The sequence below is a fragment of the Glycine max genome, chromosome 8 (assembly GCF_000004515.6).
Source record: "Glycine max cultivar Williams 82 chromosome 8, Glycine_max_v4.0, whole genome shotgun sequence".
Taxonomy (NCBI): domain Eukaryota; kingdom Viridiplantae; phylum Streptophyta; class Magnoliopsida; order Fabales; family Fabaceae; genus Glycine; species Glycine max.
In genome coordinates, this window is record NC_038244.2 from 41,196,645 (window position 1) to 41,208,265 (window position 11,621).

Below are 11,621 nucleotides of genomic sequence, written 5' to 3' on the forward strand. Positions count from 1 at the left end.
CTTGTGTTTACTCTAAATTGTTTGGACAAGAATGTGTGATAATATGTTTATATGTTGATGACATGTTAATTTTCGGTACTAATGTGACTGTAGTGGAAAAGACCAAATTATTCTTATCTTCTCATTTTGATATGAAAGATCTAGGAGAAGCTGATGTGATTCTTGGAGTTAAAATGAGAAAAAGTGATAATGGTTTTTCCTTGTGTCAGTCACATTATATTGAAAAGATACTTAAAAAATTTAACTGTTATGATGAATTACCTGTGAGAACTCCCTATGATCCTAGCATACATCTTAAGAAAAACAATGGTTCTAGTGTTTCACAAACTGAATATGCTAAAATCATAGGGAGTGTTATGTTTCTCATGAATTGTACTAGACCTGACATAGCATATGCTGTGAGTAGACTAAGCAGATATACTCACAATCCAGGTAATGAACATTGGACTGCACTTCGTCGCTTACTCAGGTATCTTAAAGGTACTATGGATTGGTGTTTGCATTTTTATAAATTTCCTGCTGTGTTAGAAGGATTTTGTGATGCAAATTGGGTTACTGATAATGATGAAGTAAGTTCCACTAGTGGATATGTTTTTACTTTAGGTGGAGGTGCCATATCATGGAAGTCTTCCAAGCAAACTTGTATAGCACGTTCAACTATGGAATCAGAATTTATTGCTCTTGATTTAGCAGGTCAAGAAGCTGAATGGTTGAGAAACTTGTTGGCAGATGTGCCATTGTGGGGGAAACTGTCTATACCAGTTTCTCTTCATTGTGACTCTAAAGCAGCTATTGGAATTGCTAAGAACAGTGTTTATAATGGAAAAAGGAGACACAGTTCAGTCAGAGAATTGTTAAAAAAATGGTGTGATCTCATTACAATTTGTTAGATCAGAGAACAACTTGGCAGATCCGTTCACTAAAGGTCTAACAAAGAAAGTTGTACTTGAATCGTCGAGGGGGATGGGGCTTAAGCCTTTGTGTTGAGGAAAGTATGGTGGATACCATCAATGGTCAAACGAAACCATATGATTACTCTATTGTATTACATTTCTCATCTCCATGACATGTGGTAATACATTGTGGATAGGTTGAACTTTCAGTTCTTAATGAGTGCATAGCCTTAATTATTAGGTGGTCCATATGAATTGGACTTGATGGACTCACCGCTTGTTATTTTGAAAGATGAGAATTCTTTGCTCTTAATGAATCCATAGCCTCTTTGGTGGTGCTTTTGAGACGCACTTGATGGATTCAACTTCGTGAGAGTGAAGGTGGGCCGCCTTCTATGAAAGAATTAGGCTTTCTTTCTAGAGCTCTCATTAGTATCCAAGGTGTGCGTATGGCCATTAAAAGCGCTGGTTTGTAATATCGCGGAAATCACAAATATTAGAGAAATACATGTGTTGTAAAGGTCTCATTTGAAAACTTGGTAGTTCAAGAGTAATTCACTACCTAGACACAATTGTTGCCTTACTTCACTATGTATCAATTCAATCATTATGATATTGATACTTAAATGTTACTCTCTCTTTTGTCCAGAAATTGCTCTTTTTTTAACTCCAGCTTTACCATTGGTGGGGGATTGTTGGACAATGGCAAACTGAAGCCACAATTGTTTCATTGTGATGTCCCACATCTGAAATATAATATTCCTTTTCTTTATTCCCAAATTTCCTAACTGATTTTAAACAGTTTTGATTGTTATTCTTTTAACAAATATTTCCTTTTATTTAATGCTCTTGATTAGCTATAAACCAAATAGCATAACCTCCACTTTATTAGCAATTCTCTAACGGTCAATTTGTTAAATGTATAGCTAATAATTATGATTTGTGGACAGGAAAAGGGAAAGACGTTTTTCATTGGTTTTGCTATTAAAAAGAGGACTGTCATAGTCTTGCACGGGTTTGCACAGGCAGAAAATAATTTTCAATTCTTTTCTTATTATCTACTTCTAAAAATTCTGGGCAATTGTTCTGTGATTTCCATAGCCTAAGGCCACGAGTGCACGTGTTCGTAGGCTCGTTGTGTTAACCTTGGGGAGCAGTCGGCAAACTAGATTGCATCAAGGTCTAGCCGAATTTTGCTTTCAAGGCAGTGATTTTTCACGGCACAACAAACCTCCAATCTGTGTTATATTTTTCTGTTTTGTACTTCTGACTTCAAGTCTTTTCCTACAGCTTTGACTATCAATCTTTGAACAAATTGTGTGGCATAATTTGCATGCTCCAATTTTCTTCTGAGATAATGTTTTCCTTTAAAACAGAAAGCACTGAAATCTGGGACTCATGATTATATAGCATTTTTAGCAAAGGTTATACATAAAGTTGTGATAGTTGTCAAGGTGCCATTTATTATATTGGACTGTATTGTTTGCTACTATTTCAAGGTGACTTTGTGTACCAAAAAAATTATTATGTTGTCTTTTGTAGGATCCTTATGTTACACTTGTGAAATAATTTGGTATTTAAACTTGTTGAACAGAGGGTACGATTGCAACTGAAAGACATCGTGTTAATGAAGGAGTTAAAAAAATTATTCAACTAAAACAAAAGGTAGAAACAATTTATTTCGTATTTCATATTGCAATTTAACCAATTATATTTTCTGCTTGTAAAAATAAATAAAAGCTCTTGCATAGCCAGGTTTCATTCATAACTAACTAACGCTACGGAGTTTTCTTGCTGGGAAGAAGCAACGGACTGAGCGACGAAGTGTGATAGGCTAATTATACCACTATGAAGGTTGAACCGGATGAGGGAAAAATTGAAGGCTAAAATTCTTAATATATAGATGTGTGATTTTTCTGGTGTCACTTATTAACAATGCTGTTGAAAAATGAAATAACATATGTTGTTGCAATAAATTACTGAATTCACTTATTAATAAAGTCTTCAATTTAAGATTAGTAGATACCCAAATATGTTTTCTTCCACTGCTAGGCCACCTTAGCTCATGAATATAGAAATTTTTGCATATGCTTGTGTTTGGAGGTTAGTAACCTCGAGAAGCAATCACTTATTGTCACAAGGTTGCATCTGTTTGCAAGGCATGTTTACATGCTTATTAATGAAGTAAATATATAGTTATATATATAACATAGTAATAACATAAGCCATCACAGTTCTGGTATTCCATATATACAAGTAAATTACAGAATAAATGACACTACTATTAACTGAAGAACTAAAATAACTTTTTTTTTACAGCATTTTGTTTAAAACTTTTTGATGGCCAACCCAAAATAAAACCTTTGTGAGAGAACCAATTTCCTTTCTGAATGCACTAGCTAAATTAAAATAAAATAAATTCATTCAAATGATAGAAATTCAACCATTTGCAATAGCTGATAATATTCAACAAATTAATTATAACGGATCTGACTTTACTGTTGTCTCTTATTCAGTTGTCCTTGTGTTGTCCCTTAAAAATCACACAGTTTTAAAATTGAATCACAAAATTAAATATTAACATAATTACATGAATGGACTGTACACGAACAGCTGAGGAGAGGACAGCAAAAAATTCAATTTCCCAAGAAACCGCCAAAATAATTCACTCTATCAGTGTTGTCCATACATTAAGGGACAATGTTATGAATTTCAATATGGCAAAACCAAGCTTTGGACATAATCATAGGAACGCAACACAAGTTTGTCGTAGAAAACTTCACTCCAGTCTACTCTATTATCTCTCCTATTGTAGAGAACAAATTTGTAACCTCCAACACTTTCCAGCAATATGACATCTTCATTTTCAGACATCCACAAAGGCAAAAGGGAATAACTTTGAAGATGCTCATAACTTACCTTCAGCAACTGAGTCCAAGATTTTTCAACTCCAAACTCCTTCATTATCCAAACAGCAAAATAAGAAAGACACAGGCAACCTTTCAAGGCTCATATTTGGGAATTTCGAGAAGACCATCGGGCATCAACAAATATCTGTATGTCTCGCTCCGCATATCATATGAAAAAATTACTAACTGATCGATAGCAACAGTTTCCATGGATAAGTAAATCTCAAACTGGGGAGTGCTAACCAGTTGACAGTGCCACCCACAAACTGTCCATTAGGAGGTCCCGGTGTGGGAAAAGCAGGACATGTTAAAAATCTTTTTTAATGGAAAATCTTATAAATCAAAATTAAAATTAAAAGAAAAATATTTTATTATAAATAAAGCAAAATCCACTAAAATATTCTACTACAAAGAAGAATTAGATAAATTCTATCAATATCCAAACTTTATTCTATTGCATAGAAAAAAATAAAAAATAAAAATTAGGTTCTTTTCTTGATTTGTTACATAGTAATCAAACTCTGCCATTTTTTTATTTATAAAAAAGATATTATCAATTATGTAAAAAATCAAAAATAAATTGAGAAAAGTTGACTATCGGATTCGAACATATGACTATGACATTACAAATGCAAACGTATATATAATATATATTTTAATTAAAAAGCGATATTAGAATAATAATTTGTGACTCTTAATGATCCAATTCGACTTGAATAGACTTGTCTCCATTAGAAAATACCTGTGATTTATACAAAAAAAATTAATGTTGTGGTTTGACATTTATTGAGGATTTGGTTTCGGCACATATAAACCTTGGACTCCGTTAACTCCAGAGTCCAGAAAGCACTCATTTTGGAGTTTTATACATAGTAAACAAATTTGAAGATAAGAATGCTAAGTTTTCTCATTGTGGTCATTGTACACAAAATAAAATGCTAAACTTTCATGTAGTACATGTCACACCCTCTATCCCAAACACACACACACACATATATATATATATACTAATAATAAAAGGAATAAAAATGTAGAATTAATTAATAATTTTTAAAAACATATAATAAAAGCATTTCAAAAGAGTAAAATGTTCACATTCACTTTAATATTGTCAAATAAAACTTATAAAAATACATATTCGACTCAGAGCAATATTGTCAAAGTTTACAAAAGAAATTTTGTTAAATGAGTGAGGTAAAATAAAATAAAATAACATCGTGTAATTAAAATAAAAACGCATCCCTAATGTTACATACTATTAGAGCATTGTGTCACAACGTCCTCTAATACGAGATTCTTTAAAATCATCCACCTAGTCATCTACTCCCACGAACACAAGATTCAAGATCATCACAGGACCCAAACACAAATAGTACACAGAGAGTGAGTTATCACATTTATAAAAAAATACAAATAAACAAAGACGTAATCCAAATAAATTATATAAGAATTTATAACATAGCTCAACTTAATACAACTCACGTTACTTCATCACTTTATAATTTAAAATTCATTTTTCAATCACCCATCACATTACATGTGAATCACACACTTGGGTTAAGACGTAATAACACTCATCAATTTCATAATAAACAATTAGTAAGCGTTATGCAACAATTATACTAAGACTCAAGCCTATATGTAATGTGGTATTATGTTAGTGAAAAATCACCCTAGGACGCTTAGGAGTACATAACAAGACACACCATACAATGGGTATGTCAGGTCACTCTCACTAAGTAAAAAATCATAAGGTAGTCAGGGTCACTCTGTTTTGCGAGAATGCTCCAACCATATGGGATCAACATAGGCTTAAAGGAGCACTCAAACTGAGTGTATTTACCCTCAAGGCCTAAACTCTGAAGAATCCGTTAGGGCCTCACCTTCATGATTTAGGTCCAACCCCTAAAATAATTTTTGCACACAGACATTGCTCATGAATTATACAATACACACGACCTCACACTCGTGTTTCGGACACGTTCAACACATTGCACTATAATTTAACACTAGTTCCTAACTAGGAATCCTATATTTTTTCTTTAACATTGCGCATAAACATTTTTCTCAATTTAAACACTGGTTGAATTATTATATAATTCACAGCTCATAACACAAGTATTGTCACATCAAGTATTAACCACATACTTATTCACAACCAAATCTCATGTGCACAATTTAGAATCTCATAATGTCACAATCCACCATCACATGTCTACTTGTATCTCACAAATTAACACATGTTCAACTTTGCACGTATACTTAATCTCAATAACAATATTATAATCTCAAAGCAACATGTTATCTCACAATTCATCACATATTCAATTTATCACTTATACAAAATTTTAATCACAATTTCATGATCCCAATATAACTATTTATCACGCTAATCTTATCCAGAACACAAACAAATTATGCAAAAATACTTCTCACAAAACAGGGAGTAAAACCACTTAAACAATTTCATATAATCATACATGAAGAATTACAATACAATAAACATCCCAAAATAAACCTTAATTGATCTCCTAAGGATTCCTACACATGTTCATTATAATCCCAATTACGATTAACTCATCATTTACCTCTAAGCGGGCTCAAGTGTGTAGTTCGACAATGATAGTAGTGTCTCTAGCAGTTCCCTAAGATTTCTCAAGTTTTTCCTTTGTTTGCTCCGTTAGGATTTTCAAGCGTTAGATGGAAGGAGAAGAAATTGTAGCCTCCATTTTACTGTCAATGTGCGAGACTAATTTCTCTCTGCAACAATATTATTTCGCAAATCCTAACGGTGAGAATGTGTTGAAATGGGTTCCAAAGCTGGTGTTCAAATTTCACAATGATCTAAGTGTTGACGAGTCTAAAATCTTAGTTTTATTCGAATAGGTTTTGGGTGTCTATGGGAAAAGGAAAAACTCAATGCGAGGGATATTTCTTCCACCACAAATATTATCTTAAAAATCGCAACGGTGGATCTATGCGGAAATAAGTTCCAAACCTCATATTCAAATTTCACGATGATCCAACAGTTAATGATTCTGAGATTATTGTTTTACTGAGACAGTTCGGAATATATGCGAGAAAAATAGAGGATTTTGGGAGGAGGAGAAGGAAAAAAATGAAATTGAGAGGAATAGAAAGAGTAGGTCTGAAAACTCACCTAACATGTCTCTCTATTTATAACTAGGGTACTCTCAGCCTATTATTTACTCTATTTTTCTTTATTTATTATTTTATAAACAAATACTATTTTCTTTCCTATCAAATGAATAAATCAAATATTCTTTTTATTTTCCTTCAAACCATTTTTTTAATAAAATTATTTCTCCTTATTTATTTAATTATAAAAACTTCACCATTTTCTTAAAACTATTTATTTTTAACTAAAAAACATTTTTAATTTATTTATGAAATGTACACTACATGTTCAGGTAAATCATATTTCCCTCAATCATAAATTCATAAATCATAATCATATGAACTAGGAACTAGAATTGGAATTCACGAGCACACTGTGCTAGATTAAACAGCTAGGAAACAGAGAGAGAGAGTTATCAGTTATTGAATATAATGTATTATGACTTTGGCTACGAGAGGAAGGTTGAATATTTTCCCTAATTTTGGAATTATTCGACCATCTGAATGCAAAATTATTGATACAGCCAACATAAAGGTTGACCAAAATAGCCACATCTGCATATCTTTTATTATGGACAGAGATTTTATTAGAAAACAATTTGCTTTTGATACTTTTTTTCTATTTTGTCTTCAGTTTTTGAGAAGTGAAAAATTAAATTTCCAACATAAGTTTGAGTTCATACATGTGTTACTCTTGTCAGTTGTCAAGAAATGATGTTCTGGCCTTGTTGTCAGTTCAAAACTGATGACTATCAAAGAAACAAGTTCATAAATATCAGTAAGTTCTCACATAACAACTAACTAATTCCTGAATGGTATGATCACTTCTCCACTGATGTCTATAAAAAAAAATATCAATTTTCCAGCATGCTTCATGCATTTGACTTCTATTTTAATATATCATTCTTAGAAGTGGACGATAGTGGAAGAAATTTTGGAAAGCACTGAACAAGAAGAGCAAATAGAAGATGTTAGAATTGCCAAGATATTTGTAAATATGCACGTTGCTTCCATGAAGTTAGCACAATTTATTAATATTATAAACATGTCTGACAAGGCACGCTCTAATTAATGAGCAAAGCTCAAAAGTTAATTTTGGAGGCATTGAAACATATGAACTTTGTAAAAGCCATTCTCCCCCAGCAGTGCTTGGCATAGAAGCAGCATAAATCTCTAACTATCTCAAAACAATTCCTCAGATATTGCCATCTTCACAATGGCATTGAAATCAGCAGCAATCACACTCACATTTTTATCCTTAGTCTCTTTACCACTAGCAAGTGATTCTAATGGTGGCATAATTGCAATCTATTGGGGGCAGAAGAATAACGAGGGCACGCTGGCCGAGGCTTGCGCCACAGGGAACTATGATTATGTGTGTTCATAGCCTTCCTGCCAACCTTTGGAAATGGCCAAACTCCCATGATTTTTCTTGCTGATCACTGTGACCCTTATAGTAATGATGGATGCACTTGCTTAAGCTCAAGACATCACATATTGTCAAGCCAAAGGCATCAAGGTATTGCTCTCTTTGGTAGGAGGTGGTGGAAGCTACTCAAATGCTGATAATTCCACTCAGGATGTATGTCAAGTAGCTGCTCACCTTTGGAATAACTTCTTGGGGGGACAATCATCGTCGTTGGGTCCTCTTGGCCCTGCTGTCCTTGATGGCATTGATTTTGGTATTGTACATGACATTGAAGATGGACCAAAGCAGTACTCGCGTGATCTTGGTATAACCCTAAAGTGTACATAACTATAGCACCTCAGTGCCCATTTCCTGATGTTTGGATAGGAAATTCTCTCACAACAGGCCTTTTTGACTTTGTTTGGTTCCCAATTCTACAATAGCCCTCCTTGCCAATACATTTCTGGTGAAATTAGCAACCTTGAAGATGCATGGAAACAATGGAGCAGAAGTATCCCTGACAACAAGATGCATATACAGAATTTATAGAGCTTTTTTGACATATTGTGATGCATTAACATGGTGAATATAGTGAGAAATAACTTGGAAGTTCTGACCGTATGTATAGTGTTCACAAATATTGGCAAGAGGACCAAAAATATAGTTAGAAAAAAACTTGGAAGTTTTGACCGTAGGTATAGTGTTCACAAAAATTGGCAACAGGACCAAACCGTGCAAGTATCAATGAGTATTTAAGTCGTATCCACATGGACTTATACAATATCAAGCACAATAGTGATTTGTAAACGATAAAACAAACGTTGTCAAGATTGAACTTCGTAGGACCTCTTCACATGCAATTAAAATCCTAAATCACACTTCCACTTCAATACACTGTAGTCCTTGCAAAATTCTCAAATCTTAATTCCTTAAGTAATTGAGACTTAATTCCTATAATAGATCTCTAATTTCTTATTAGATTTAATGTATAAATTAGATTAAGAGAAGAAGATTACAAGAATTGATGAACCAAAACCCTATTCTTAGAAATCAGATTCATCAACAATTTCACTTCAGATCTGGAATTAAAACATGATTTTCAACACACAATAATCCATAGAATCATGGTTGATCAAGCCAAAGAAGAATTGAAGCATAGAAGTAGAATAAAATTGCATTAAGTAGAAGTAGTGTGAAAATTCAAATTACATGATTTGAGATCCTATTACAATTCAACCCAACAACTAGGGATTTAGCTATTGCAAGCCATATAAAGAGTGAAAATCCAAGAAGAAATGGAGTAGATCCAAGAAGTAGCCATTGATGAAAGAGAGAGAGAGAGAGAGAGAATGGCGCCAAAATCGTCTTCTCCAACTGAAATATGAAAAAGTTTCAAATAAGCTTTGTGTTACCCAATTATTAAATAGTTTCTTCGACTAAAACTCCCTTGTCAACTCTTGCTTAAGTAACCTAAATGTAGCTCTGAAGTCTTTTTCTCACTTAGCGAGATTGAGAACTCGTTTAAGTGATTCTTGGCTTTAAATTCATCTTTGGAGGCTATCTCGCTAAAATTGATCTCAATTGTCAATGCAACACAGTTCTTTATCTTCTTACAATTTTATTTATAATTTAGGAAATTTAAAAGTCTATATTAAAGAAAAATTAAAATAATTATTCACAAAATAAAATATGAAAAACAATTGTCATACCAGATTCTCACACTTGGAAAGTGACAAAATGGATTACTTGATCCATTGTAGGAAGTAATAATAATCCATATGTATGAAAGGTCTCTATGATTTTAATCAAAAATAGATATTAGAACAGTGGTTTGTCATTTATTGGAGTCAAGGTGCAAAATATCCGGATTTGGTTTTGTAACAGATAATCCTTGGACTCAAACATAACTCCTGAGTCCTAAAAACCCTCATTTTGGAGTTTTCTACTAAGATAAACACAAATATGAAGGCAAGAATGCTATGCTTCCATGCAGTACATGTTCAGGGAAACCATATTTCCCTCATAACCATATGATCTAGGAATTAGAATTCGTAAGTTCACAGTGCTAAATTAAACAGCTAGGAGAAAAAAAGAAAAGACAGAGAGAGAGAGAGAGAGAGAGATTTATTTAATATAATGTGAATTTGGCTAAGAAAGGAGGGATCTATCAAAGAAACAAGTTCATAAATATCAATAAGCTCTCAGATAACAAGAAACTAATATTAATTTCCATTGATGTCTATAAAAAATATTAATTTGCCAGCATGCTTCATACATTTGACTGCTACTTTAATTTATCATTCTGAGAAGTGGAGGATAGTGGAAGAAATTTAGGAAAGCACTAAACAAGAGCAAATAGAAGATGTTAGAATTGCTAAGAGATTGGTGAATTTGCATGTTGCTTCCATGAATTCAGCATCAATGGTTATTATGTTAAACATAACTGACAATGCACGCAAACATATGAGACTTTATAAAAGCCGTTCTCCCACAGCAGTGCTTGGCATAGAAACAGTCTAAATCCTTCACAGGTATCTTAAAACAATTTCATAGGTATTTCCCTCTTCACAATGGCATTGAAATCATCACTCTCAATCAGATTCTTGTGCTTAGTCTTGTTAGCACTAGGAAATGGTTCTAATGCTGGCAAACTTGCAATCGGGAATTTCCTGTAACAAATAAAAAATGGTAGTTAACAAAAGGTTCTCCACGGGAATTTCCATTCAATCAGCATAAGTCATTAGCAAATCTGACAAACAAAAAAATCATGTGTTCATGCAGCGAGATAATCACTGCATTGATCTAGCTATAGAGAAGAATACGAGATCCCTTCTGTCCTACTTAAGTAACAAACTAAATGTTCTTTGATTAACACATGACAAAGATGGGTATAAAAAATTGAAAATTAAGAATTTTGTTTCCATTATGAAGGCTTTAATATATTTGTGATCTCAAATAAATGTTTGAATTTTGTATTTGTTTTTTAATAAAATTTTTTTATATTGGATTCTTAATAAAATAATAATTTTATTTTTTTGTCATTTGTATTTTTTTTAATTCTTAATAAATTAACGAATTTTGTATTTTCTCACTGATGAATATTTTAAAAGACTAATAATAAATGAAAAATATTTATCAGGCAACAAATACAAATTTACTATTTATTATGAAGTAACAAAAAGTGTAAAGGATTAAAATTAAAATGTTTTATCAAAAAACAAAAATAAAGAAAAAATTTATTAGAGAACAAACATAAAATTAGAATATTTATTA

At 32.5% G+C, this 11,621-nt stretch overlaps 1 pseudogene; it reads left to right on the forward strand.

The window, feature by feature from the left end:
* The first annotated feature begins 8,061 nt into the window (after nt 1-8,061).
* Nucleotides 8,062-9,214, forward strand: LOC100807094 (hevamine-A-like; annotated as a pseudogene).
* Nucleotides 9,215-11,621: the final 2,407 nt, after the last annotated feature.